Raw genomic sequence first — 13584 nt, forward strand, 5'->3', positions numbered from 1 at the left:
TACTAATCAGCTATTAATAAAATACCTTCCCAACTCTTCTGGTGAAGGTATAAGCACATAACCTTGGGAAAGATCCAGTCTAATGCATCAGAACATATGACACACACAAAGAACAAGTAAGTTTTTGAAGAAATTAAAAAACACATTAAAAACTGTTATTTTTAAAATTCAGTCATAACTGAGTTCCTTAATAAAGGAACAGAAGTAGTATAAATACAAGCAGCTCTTAGTTTTCATCCATTATCTTCAGAGGAAAAAAATGCCTGTTATTTCTGACACTTAACTCCAAACAGAAGGATAATCCTCAGACAAAAAGTTTTTTTTTTTTCACAAGATGTAGAGTTATAGGAGCTCAGCCCTTAGAGAGAACCTGATCCAAAATCTTCTAGATGATGATGAGTGCTTCTGTAGGTTTCAATGACTTTCCCATCATGTCAGCCCATAATTAATATCACCTTCTATGAAAAAAGACTGGTTGCTAGAGATGTTTAAGTATAAAAATCAAAGCTCACTTGCACCAAAGGGATTACTTGCTTCTACTCCCTCAGAGGTCAAAGGCATTTGCAATTTTATCAAGAAGTTACTCTGATTATCTATTTCACTAAACGCAGAGGGATTTTTTTTTAATAATTAACATACCTGAAGCTTGATATGATTTCTAGCCTCTAATTTACACAGCTAGATGTTTGTGTTTTGAATTTCTGAATTGCTTCTGTGTGAGAGGCAGACTTTGATAAGTTTTTAATTAAACTGATAATATCACTTTAAAAGCTAAAACACCTAGAGTATAAAGGACACAAGTAATAACAGATTTTATAAGACTTAGCAGCTTTATAAAGCTTACCTGCTTTGTGAAAGAAACTGCTTTTGTGAAAATGTGTATTTTCCATCTGATTGCTTCTGAAGAACATCTAGAAGGTTAGAAACCTCTGGCTTTAAAAAGTATTGTGTATTACCATTTCAACAATTCAGTTTTGCTCTGCATTTCAAAATGGGAGGGCTGTAAACTTTTCCGACTGAATGAAATAGCTGTGCATTTCATGCTCTCTGCTCCTCTCGGAAACAAAGCTCTTCCTGCGTGTTAGATTCTGTGCGATATAATGACATTTCTACTTAATTATAGCACTTGCAGTTTAACTGCTACAATTATTTAGAAAATATTGCTAACGTCCTAAGAGAAAGCAACCTCTCAAACAGGTGGATTCCAGCTTGGCTCTCAAACACTGAAATCGGGCAGTATATCACCTGGGGAATATTTTACATGCAACTAAGGAAGGAAGTAACCAAGCATATTTCAAAGACACAAAGAACCTGTAACTGGGGATAAAGTACCTCCAACAGAAGCTGAACATTGCAGGCTTTTGAATGCCTCTGGCAAAATGACCAAATAACTACAAAGGTTAAAAAACTGGCAAGACTCTGGCAAGTCTACCTACATGGGAATTTACTAGATTGAAAAGCAGAACTGTTTCCTATATGGAAATGGATTATCAACCTAATTTAGTAAAATCCCAGAATCAACATTTCAGCTGCCACACTAATGATTTGAGAATTTCATGAAATTCTCTTCACTGCAAAGAATATATAAAACCTCAGCTGGCACAGAAAACCAGGTACATCAAAAAGCACACTGCTGAACATTTTGCCCAAAGTCTCCATATCTTCATCTGACAGAAAAGATGATTCTTAGCAGATACACTGGAAGTTAGCCTAGTATTACAACTGAGTAGGTGTTTCCAAAGCCAAACATCAGAGAGCAGTAGCAGGAGACACAGGACTTAGGTCAAAGGCTGTCTGAATCAGAGCCAGATACCTGATGCTATGCAGGGACAACATAGAGATCTTTTAAGTAAGCCACAGTACAGAAAAGATGAATGCTGCAATTCTGACCTCGCTTGAATGAACTACTCAAAGAAGTCTTCTCAGTGTTCTCTTAAACCACAAACACTTGCCAAGCATGCATTTGGCCTCACAGTAATGTATGCTCAACAGAGTAGGAATCCAGCGCATGGAAGGGCAAGACCATACTGTTTGTTATGTACCTAGAAATCAAATGACTATTGGTTTTGTATTTTCCTTTAGATCCCTGTTTTTAATCACAGATTTCCACTACTTCTGCATGTCAGAAGAAGGATCCTATGACTAAGCAAGTTAGTGCTTGATTTCATAAGTGAAGAAAGTAATTTAAGATCTGTCATTCCTTGAGGAGCACTAAACTGATAAAGAAACCAAAATTATAATTATGACCTGATCTGAAAGTTAGCAAATATAGCAACTGTATGTACATTAAAAAAAATAAAAATCTGTAACCAGGATAAACATATTGACCTCAAGCAAGAAAACTAGCCTGATACCATGCCAGTAACAAAAAACCAAGATGAATTCAAAACATTAAGCAAGTCTTCAGAAGCATACTCAATGCTTGTACTTAAAAGTCTCAGTTATGCCATGTTTTCTCCTGAGAATTTGCATAATATGACTTAACTGGAAGAGTCTGAAAAATATCCCAGCTTACATTTTTCTTGCTCCAGATCAAAACAATTAAACCTTTGTTTCTTCTGATGAATCAAGTACAACCTATGTAAGCTCCAGAGTCAAGTCTTGCTGCATATTTAAGTATCAAGACTACCATACAAAAGGGATCTCACTTAACTGCTTACTATATATGAAAAATTTTCTGTGAAGCTCTGTCAAGCTCAGCAATAGCTCTCCACTTGTATTTAGCTTTGAAACCCACCATTTCTGTTTCAGACGGTGAGAATGGCTTATGTGCTTTAAAACTCATCTAGCTTTTCCAACTCTTAACACCTGCACCAATAAAAGTTATTACAAGCCTTGGTCTTCTCCACTTCCTTACACTATCACACTGAAGTTCCATCATGTAAGGCCTTCAAAAATTATTTGAAATTACTTACTCTGTTAAGAGTACCAAACGTTTCTCTCCAGGCTCCGTACAACTAGACTACTGCAAACTCTCACACGGTGTACAAAGACATCATTGTGATTTAACCCCAGCTAGCAAGTAAGTCCCACAAGCTGCTCACTTTCTCCCCGTATGTCGGGATGGGGGAGAGAATCAGAAGGGTGGAAGTTTTCACACTGCTTAAGCATTGCAAATGCTTATAACTCAACAAGTGTCAGGCCTGAAGCAGAATTCTAAATCGACCAAAACTCTGGCAAGTTTTAATCTGTTCAATTTCCTCCCCCCCCCAATCATATGATAAAAGTCACAGAAAGGCTACAGAAAACCACTCTCCAAATAAACACAACAAACCAAACATACATCAAAAGACTGGCATGGTAATCTAGCTGTTGGACTCCCATTAACTTTTACCTAAGACTGGAAGTATACAAGAAAAATCCTGCATGCTGCCTTCAAAATGTAGAAGTAGGTTTACCTGTATTCATAACAGGGCTGCAAATGTTTTGGATGTCAACATTTCCCTCACTCTCAGCATTATTTTATTTTTATTTGAAAGTATTCTTGTGTCCTAACAAGTATGCTAGGAAACAGCTAACCTGGTATAGAGGAAATATTACATATGTATTCAGAATTCAAATTATTTCTGTGCTACATATAATAAATAAAGTACAAGTTTTAAGTTGTTCTTGTTCTGTAACTTTATTTTCTGCTTTCAGTAACAAGCCTCATACAAACTAAAGAAGATTTTACAAAGGCATCCAAACTTCAAAAACACTTTGATGCTATTTGTTACATACCAATTTAAATATTGCTAAGCATCCCTACAAAAATGGACACAGTAATATGAAATTCATCCAGACACATCCAAATATCAGAGAACCACCCATCAAATGGACTCCTTTACGTAACATTTCAACTGTGGTAAAGGTACCATATTTTTTCATGCCTTCCTGCAGTACCAAGATCTTCTTCTAAGGGACTAATGTTAATGTTAAAGCTGTGAAGACTCCTAAGAAAAAAAAAAAAACCAAAACACCTGAATTTATTAGAAGTGTACTTTTGTTCATTTTCTGTTTCAGGAGAATTTTCTTTATCTTATGAATGGAGACAATAGCTTAGTACTTTTAAAAATGCCTGAGGAGAAATCATCAGTTTGTTAACAATACATGGGAAACCTAGTTGTGGCATTTTACCCCTATGTGAACACGTGTGGAGAGGGATTTCGAACAATGAAGACAGAAGTTTAAAACTGTGATTCTTATATTTATGACAAAAATATTAGTACAAACTATTAAGCCAGGTTAAAAAACAAGACACGTCCTCAACATAAGAAGGACATGAAACTGTTGGAGTAAGTCCAGAGGAGGGCCACGAAGATGATCAGGGGACTGGAGCACATCCCATATGAAGATAGGCTGAGAAAGTTGGAGCTGTTCAGCCTGGAGAAGAGAAGGCTGCGTGGAGACCTCAGAGCAGCCTTTGAGTATCTGAAGGGGGCCTATAAGGATGCTGGAGAGGGACTCTTCATTAGGGACTGTAGTGACAGGACAAGGGGTAATGGGTTCAAACTTAAACTGGGGAAGTTTGGTTAGATAATAAGGAAGAAGTTCTTTACTGTGAGGGTGGTGAGGCACTGGAATGGGTTGCCCAGTGAAGCTGTGAATGCTGCATCCCTGGTGGTGTTCAAGGCCAGGCTGGACAGAGCCTTGGGTGACATGGTTTAGTGTGAGGTGTCCCTGCGCATGGCAGGGGGGTTGGAACTTGATGATCTTCAGGTCCTTTCCAACCCTGACTATTCTATGATTCTGCGATTCTACGGGATAACCACAACCCATTTCCAGTACATAAACGTGAGAGATTATTTTTTTTGTCCTGAAGATGAGTTACATGAAACTGCTATGAAAAGTAAGTATTCTCAAGACATCTTCTGATGTAAATTAAGAACAATCGAGAACAGATGATACACAGAAGAGGTCATCTGTTCATGAAAGAAAAGTAATGGTTAGCTGGGTTGGGTTTTTTTCAGATGCCAGGTAACTCCTAAGGATCCCAATATTCTTTCCTCTACACGCTTTTGCAAATAGCCCTTTCCCAAGCCATTCACTTAGGACAACCAAATCATGCCAACAGCCCATAGCTACTAATAAGATACCAAGAGCAGTGTACTAAGAACTATGTACTATTTTGGTAGGGCATTTCTTTCTCTACTAGCACATATATTTCAGTATACTACAATACAGAGTACAGCACACATGAGTGATAGTACTTTGGTCCACTCTATGTGTTCATAACTTCCAGAATTACTCTGATATTCACTGAATGTCTGACTCTACCAAACTACAGTAAAAGTGATCTTAAATAATCAGCAGCATTATTAATGTATGGCACTTCAACTTGGTTTAATTTTTTTAATCAGTAATGTACAGTGCATTTTTACTGTTCATTAAATTATCACCTGAATAATTTATTTTCAGGTAACAAAACTTTGTACCTCCCTGCCTGCCTAACAGCTGTTTGTAAGGCTGTGGAGCTTTCTTCACCTTTCAGTGTAGAAAATATGTAGCCAATTAAGAGTGTGAACATGACAAATTTAGGAGAAGATACTTACACCTAGTCTCATATGGCATAAAGGTTTGGGAAAAAAAAAAACAAAAAAAAAACAAACACCCCAAACACCTCACTTTCCTCTTCCTCCCAATCACTTTTTAATCTACAGCCTAACTTCTTCTTTTCTCCTCCCCCTCTCTTCTCCTCCTCCCTCCCCAGGATGGCAGTCTCAAATACATGACAATCATTTAAGTTTCACAGAAAATGGGACAGGCTAACAGATGATAAACCCCTCCTTAAGAGACAAAAGGAAACAAGAAAATCTACCTAGAGAACCCACAAGAAAAGCTTCAGTACAAGGGTACTTTTCCTTAAGTATCTCATAATTCTGCAAGATGTACCCTAACAACTCTTCTAGTATTAGTGTTTGCAAGTATTCTTACCTTCATCACAAGAACACAGTAACATAAGTGCTGAGCATATTAAAAGAAACGTATGGATGTGTTTTGATATGTAGCTGGTAATACTCCAGGAGTAAGTTTGAGGCTTAGGGTTTAGATTTCAATAAAATTCTCTTTTTATTATCCTCCTCTGGGAAATTAAATATGCTTTCACACTTTAGAACCTTCAATAACAATCAGCTAATGCAAACACCTTAAGTTGGATCAACTGACTTTATCACTGATGCTCCAGAGCCTACCTACAACCTGTTACATCTTCACTGACAGCTTTGGGGATACGCTAAGTAGGCATGAATCTGTCTGAAGGTCAGGCACCCTGCTACACGCCATGGGGACTGTGACTACCCCAAATTTCTTTACCTCCTGGACCATTCATCAACTCATCGAACTACAACTAGATGCAGCAATAAAATTGCCTAGTGACTGTGGTTACCACTTATTAATAACAATTTCATTTTACAAACATAAACCATATAAAGATGATAGATACCCAGTGCATCAATTGGTTCTCATTCACTGGACCTGTAAGATAGCTCTACTTTAAAAAAAAACCAAACCACCTGCTTTTTTCCCTTAAATAAAAATAATAAAGGCAAAAAAAAACAAACCTCAATGTGAAACAGTTCTTCAATGCCAACCCTCTAAAATTCCAGGGATTCCTTTGCAGAAAGCTCTCTAATCGCTGCACTGAAATTCCATCATCTGTAAGACCAGACCTGTCAGAAATCTATTGAATAAAGTTGAAAGTAGGAACCTGCCTCCATAATCCAAGATGTAGTAAGCCTGTGCCGAGTCCCAGAGGGGATAATTAGGCTTGCAAGTCTAATCATCCACTGTAATAGAACAGCCTTTGTTCTCACCAAGCAGGTCTTGTTTCAGTTCACCATCTGAGAAATGGGAATATCTGATGTCAATAATCAATTGACCTACAGAAAACATTTTGCATTTCAGAACTTCAGAGGTTTATAAAACCAAGTTCTCCTCCCTTCCCCCTACACCAAACACAGCTATTCATGAAGAATATTCAAGATTGGGTCTTTGAACCTAATGACTCAAATACATCACACAACCAATTACAGATATAAAGTATAGATCACACAGCCTTCCCTTATGTAATGTGTAAACAGGATTTAGTATGGCTAGATCTGCTGTAAAATTTAATTTAAACTGTGTGAAAATTCTAGTCTACAATTCTCAGGTGTCAAAAATTGAATAAGTGCATAAATTTTTATGCCACCATCCTTGATACCTTACAGTCTCAGACACCTCTCTCTCTCAGATACTTTTCAAAGATAACCCTAGAAACTAAAAACAGCAATCTGGATACTAAAACCACTGTCTCGATAGAAAATGACAGTGAAGTTTCAAGACCTGTTTCATAAAATTGTAAAGCAACTTCAACTGTAGCAGATTCTGTCTATTAAATTAGTATTTCTTACCTTCTGCATCCCTCCAAGCAGGTTCCCACTTCCTGGTCAGTAATGCCGATTCAATAACTTCCTCAACTGCAGCAAGTTTTGGCCATCACTCTCTGGGTCCACAGGCAGTTCCTACTGAACTGTCTTTGGACTGGCTGGCTGTACCTCCCTCTCTTGCATGGCAAACTCCAGTGGCACCATTCCTACCACACCCTGCAGCCTCTCAACACTTCCATTTCTTGATAGTGCCAGCTCAGCAGCTCCCTCAGCAGACAACCTCTCCTTTCCTCCAGGGGCTTTCTGTCAGCAGTCACTTCATAAGAACATAGTCTAAAAGAAATCAAAAGAAAAATTATGTAAAATCCAAATATTTGTCACAATCTTTCTAAGTACTTTTTCTTAACCACTTTGAAAAATACTGTTGCTTACAACATCTTACAAAAATTTTGTTGGGGAGAACACAAAAGAAATAGGAAAACACAAAGGAAAAGCAAGGAATGAGCTCCCCCAAACCCATTTCATTAATATTTCCTCAGAACATATAAAAATATTTCATCCATCTTTAACATTTAAGATTACCCAGGTAGTAAGGCTTTGCAGCACATCACTTGCATTCCTTCTCAGATTCACAGAAGCTGGGAATATTTCTGAGCATACAAAAAAATCTCATGTAAAAATAAATCCTCTAAACTGCATGAGCTCACCCTGGTCACTGTTATTTTCTCAATGCACACATTCTGCATCACCTGTCTGAATTTACATCTATCTCTTCCCTTTAGGAAAAAAGTAACACAGCACATAAAAGGTTACTCTTTACAATACAGCTATTTACTTCAGCAGGTCCTAAGCTGATGTCATCTGCATTTTTCCACTTACGGAGCAGTACAAGTGTGAACAATGTGCTTAGATTCACTCTCCCTGGAAAATGTGGCAAGGCTGATGAAAATTAAACCTCTGAGGCCAACCTCAAGACAGCTCATAAGCAAAACTCTTAAGAGTAGCTTTAGCCTAAGGATGCTGCTGAAGTACATACCTTCATGTAGCTCCTTGCTATTTCCAATTCACATACTACCACTGAAAGTGACTCCTAGTAATAATATAAACACAACTAACATTGTCCATTCCACCTACTGTCGTTTCTAAACGTCACAAAAATCTAATCTTACTTGAAAAGCATTGCTATTAATTAATTGATTAATTCAGTATTTCATGTTCTTGAACCCACATGTGAAAAAACCTTGTTCTGGCACTTGTATATAACACAGCCATTGATCTCTCTATTTTTCTAATACATAATAATTCCCCAGCACCCTCCAGGGAACAAGTTAAAAAAAAAAAAGAAGTCAAAAAAGAAGAAAAAAAAGGCATTCTGTTCCTTCCATAAAACAATGCTAGGGAAGAGCCTCTACCTAAGTTTCACCTGTTAAACATGAAGAAGGTATACAGAGAACAGTTAATACCTGGACATATGCCTCTGGGGAGGGATTTTATAAGAACAACAACAGGATTTTATTAGAAGTTAGACACGAACGAAAATTCACAACTGATCCTCTAAAAAGGGATAGGCCTCACTTCCCCAGCATAAAAAATAAATACACTGGGAGTTACACAGCACTGAAATATTTAATGCTGTTGAATTGAAATGAGAAAGATTCTGCTTTAAAGTATTTCATCTTCTATAATAATTTTAATTTTTACTCCACTTGAAACAGAAAGCACTACTCCAATGTTTTAATATCATGAAAATATTTTAAATATAAAACAGTTTTATGTGTCAGCACCTTTTTTAAAAGGGGTTAAAAAGTACAAAACTCTTCTCTTTTTAAGAAAAAAAAAAAAAAGAGTTGCTGTGGGTATGAAACCAAACTATATTCTTCCCTACTCCCTCCAGCTAAAACACAAGTATTTTAGACTACATTTGAAAATGTTTCAAAATAAAAAGCAGACATGATGTGTACTAACAATATAATTACTCCGTAAACATTCACGAACCAGAGGGAAAAGTGCAAATGTCTAAGTTCCACCAGTCTGTCATTTAAATTAACATCCCCAATAAACCAGATAGGCTACTTTTTCTCCACTTGTGAATGCTCTGAACCTCTGTGACTCTATGTGGTCAGTTTTGGACAAACCCTACATTCCTTAAATTATCAGCTGTAACAATAAGCCCTAACAGAAACAATCTGTTATCTTTTAGAAGAAACAAGGATGCAGAGAAGAGTAGAAAAGAGACTGAAGGGAATTATGAAAACCTATTTCAATACTGAACTTCTTTTGCTGTGACACCTCAATCTATGGTAAGTTTACCCTCCTTTAAATTAAACTCACAGAAAAGCACTGAAAATGAGTCATTGAAAATGGTGAAACTGTCATAAATCTCAAATGAGGACAACAGGCTAAATGCTTTGTAGAATCAGCTATGGAAATTTTTGGTATGGGCAAAATTTTAATTAAAAAATTGTCTAGACAGAGCATCTCAATGTGTAAAAACTTGTTTACACCTAAAGGAACTTATCAGAATCATGGCTAGTTCACACATTCTGGTAGCTCAAGACAGAGCACAGCCTACAACAAGGAGCACAGGTACCTCCAAGTCATTCAGAGAGGTCTCTTTCACTCTATATTAAATCTATCCATAGAATCATAGAACAGTTAGGGTTGGAAAGGACCTTCAGATCATCCAGTACCAACCCCCCTGCCATGGGCACAGAAACATGAACATTCATAAACGTGAATTCAGTAGAAGCAGACTTGAAAGTCCAGCAGAGAGCTGCCAAATAGCCCTATGCTACCTTACATGCTGTGGAACAGGGACTGCAGCCACTGAACCCTTCAAACATGGCTTACAGTTACATACAAATCCATTCATTTTGGACCTTAGCTTATACAGAAAATTTGTTTAAATATTTTTAGAAGTGAACAAACACCAGCTAGAAAAAACACAGAAATTAAGGTAGGTCCATGCACCTTAATTCCGTGAACCTGCATTTATGTATAACCCGAGTTTAATTTCCTTTAGACCAAGTGAAACGTAAAAATTACCTTTAGAAAACATCTCTCTCAGGCACTCAATCACATCATTAGAACCAAGGAGGTCAAACACCTAAAAACACATTTCTCCAGAAAATCAAATTGCTAGCATTTAACTCCCAATCACAATTAGGCACTTGGGAGTTAAAGCATAAACACGCTCCATTATTAAGCGCTTTATTTTGCAACCTAAAAAGGAAACAGTAAAATCTGAAGGTTTTCTCCTTGGTAAATGAGCAAACCCCATCGGTTTCTTGCCCCTTTCACGATTATGCAACATCCACACGGATCAGCAACCACACTAACACAGGCATCGCTGCAGCGCAGGCCCTTCGCATCAACCACCTTCACTTTAAACAAGGAAGAAACAGACAAACAGCAGGGTACGGTCACACCAAGGAAAATTAAAACTGTGAGAACTCTTTTTTTATCCAGGTGAAGCCTGTAGCAGCCATCTCCCCACTGCAGCACTTACCCAGAGAAGTGAGCCTCCTTCAGCTCCACAGCTACAGAGGCAGAGAAATGGCCAGGGATTCAGGCGACAGAGAAAACAAATGCAAACCAACCACAGGAACTACATCAAGGCTAGAATACCTGCCCGCCGACTGTCCTTGAGAACCCGAAGCATTCGCCTCCCGCACATATCAGGTCCCTATCCCCATTCCCTCCGCGTCCCTCTGAGCTTCCAGAACATTCCGGTTACTAGGTAAACCTCGCCACACAGCTGCGTGCCACACCCTCAGCTTTCCGCCAATCGCTCGGGCTGGGGAGCGTGGCTGGTTTCGATTGGTGCATTCGGACCTTCGGGTCTCCTGCTTCCCGCCCCTCCCCGCGACTTTCGAGCTCGAGGCCGAGGAGTAGTTGTTGTGTTAGCCGCGGCGGTGTTGCCGGTGCAGCTGCTGACGGGAGGCCGCGGGACGTGCCGCTAAGCGAACGTGTGCTGATGCGCCCCCCGCGGCCCTGGTGGTGAGGCAGAGGAAGGGGCTGCATGCATTTGGGGGATGGAGGGATGTAAATCCCCACCTCTGCTCTGCAGAGAAAGTGGCGTATGGAGCAGGGACAGCCTTTGTCGCATGCCAGAGCTCAGTGCTAGAGGAATGTGCTGGTGCTCAGATGCCATGGATCCTGCTTTTTCTCCTCTGCCCTTTTTGGATGGCATTTTCCAGGCAAAGAGTTTTTAAGCTCATACAAATGGTAAGATTCCAGTAGTATCTACTAAACAAGAAGGGGAAAACGTCCAGTCCACATATAAAAAAGGTAATATTTCCAGAGGAAATGATTGCCTTTTGTCGCTCAACACAGGCAAAAGCAAGATCCTACTTTGGGAGCTATGTGGTTCACCTTTTGTCCTGTCTCATCTCCCACTCTTCTGTCATCCCCCAAATCAAAATGGAACATCCAGGCTGGAAACCTTTTAACTTACGTAATTGAAACTTGCTGAAGTCAAAACCTAATGGAAGTAGTTTCTTGTAGAGAACAGTGTCAGAAAACTTTAATGACAGGTGACTACCGTTCCCTGAAGTAGATTTCATCCTGCTGAAAAGATCCAGCAGCAGCAGCAAGTGACCAATTCTCTTGAAGACTTAAAACTGTTACTTGAATCCATGAGGAAAAAAAGCCTAAAGAAGAATAAATGGAGAAGCTAGAGGAAAATCAGCAGTTGTTAGGGTTAAAGTACATATCACTTGAGGGGATTGTAACTACTTGGCCTCTAAGTGAAACTTAAAGGGATTTCCAAGGTGTTGGTTCCAGTTTTATATTTGCCCATTAGATGTAAGCTCAACAGACTGAAGAAAGGAAGCAGAGAGGCTGCCCAACTGCTTTTCCTATCAGAGCAACAGCAGTGGCTATGAAAAGATCAGTACAGCTTTGGGTGGAAACATGTAATTTATGAAACTAGAGGAATTTCAACTCTCAAGTGAAGTGAATTATATTTATATTTATCAAATACACCCATGCAGAAGATATTACAAGGTAGGATTTAGTCAGGCAATGGGCAGCTCAAGAATGAGGAAATGGCCAGGCCACTTCTTGGCTGCTACTCATTACTCGGAGGATCAGGAGGTAGACAGCTACTTTTAAGTTAAGTCAGCCTTCAGAAAAACATGAAATGCAGTTTCTGTCATTCCACAAATCACAGTTCTGAGAGTTCACTTTGACCTGTTCTTTCTTGTTTATATCCCTGTAGTTCAATAGAACTCAATAGAGTCATAGAAAAGGTTTTAGTGCAGCACCTTAAAAAGGGGCTCAGTTTCACAGGTAGACTTTTCCTGAAAATGAGGAGGGCTTAAGCAATACTAATAGATAGGTAATTGTGTAGTTACAACAGAATCAGCTAATTAAAGTGAAGTCAAATGGGAAATATCCACTGTTCTGTTTTGGCAGGCAACACAGAAAAAAAATTCCCACTGCTTGTATATCTCCCTAAGCCATTTATATCTCTAATTCCAGACCTTTTCTCTGTCTGAGAATTTTAATCTAAGGATTAAAATCTCTTATGAAAACAGTGTTAGCAGGAGAAAAGCAAACAGGAAAGTGTAGTTTTGAGATGTTAGTTACATTCTGAAGTTTCAGTCCTGAAAGTGGTTATTCTCCCATCCTGGTAAAATTGATCTTTACAGTTCTTCAGTGCATGCTTGATTTTGGCAAAGCTGAAGTTTATTTTTACCAAACAGTGAAATTAGAGAAAGACCAAATTAGAATAAATTAAGTTTTAATTGCTTTTTGTGGTGTTAGCCTTTTAAGCCAAGTATTAAGGAGTAAATGGGATTCTGTCATTTTTTCAGGTTCAGTACCAAACATTCAAACATTTACTGAATCAGGGCTACAAGATTTGTTGAGGTAATTTATTCTATCCTTTTGCTGTGTAAAGAGTATCTGGGACAAACATGGTACATCCCTACCTTCACAGAAATCCAGAAGTGGTTTGGCTGGACACCAGCTCTTGTCTCTGGGATGTGCATCCTACTTGCCCCACTGGTATGACAGATGCAGCAAAGACAGAATAGATGAGAAAATAAAGAATTAGATAAATTCATTCAGTGAGTTCGCTCCTTTTTGTGAAATGCTGTCATTCTTACGAAAACAGGTGCTGTCATGCATTTTTGCTATGCAGCAAATATGAAGTATGGGGTTTTTATCATTACTTATTTGAAGAGAAAGGGGAATGTTCACTGTCTATTTTAACCCATAGAGTCTTTAGCAG

The 13584-nt window shown here is 38.6% G+C and overlaps 1 long non-coding RNA gene across 1 annotated transcript; it reads right to left on the reverse strand.

Moving 5' to 3' along the window:
- Positions 1–365: 365 nt before the first annotated feature.
- Positions 366–7674, reverse strand: LOC130598205 (uncharacterized). Its single transcript, XR_008971959.1, has 3 exons — positions 7460–7674; positions 1891–2042; positions 366–458 (listed from the first exon to the last, which is right to left on the reverse strand). It is a non-coding gene; the product is annotated as an uncharacterized LOC130598205 (long non-coding RNA).
- Positions 7675–13584: the final 5910 nt, after the last annotated feature.

Source organism: Pezoporus wallicus, unplaced genomic scaffold (assembly GCF_028554395.1).
Source record: "Pezoporus wallicus isolate ANWC-B61680 ecotype Strahan unplaced genomic scaffold, APGP_CSIRO_Pwel_v1 contig_7331, whole genome shotgun sequence".
NCBI classification, from domain to species: domain Eukaryota; kingdom Metazoa; phylum Chordata; class Aves; order Psittaciformes; family Psittacidae; genus Pezoporus; species Pezoporus wallicus.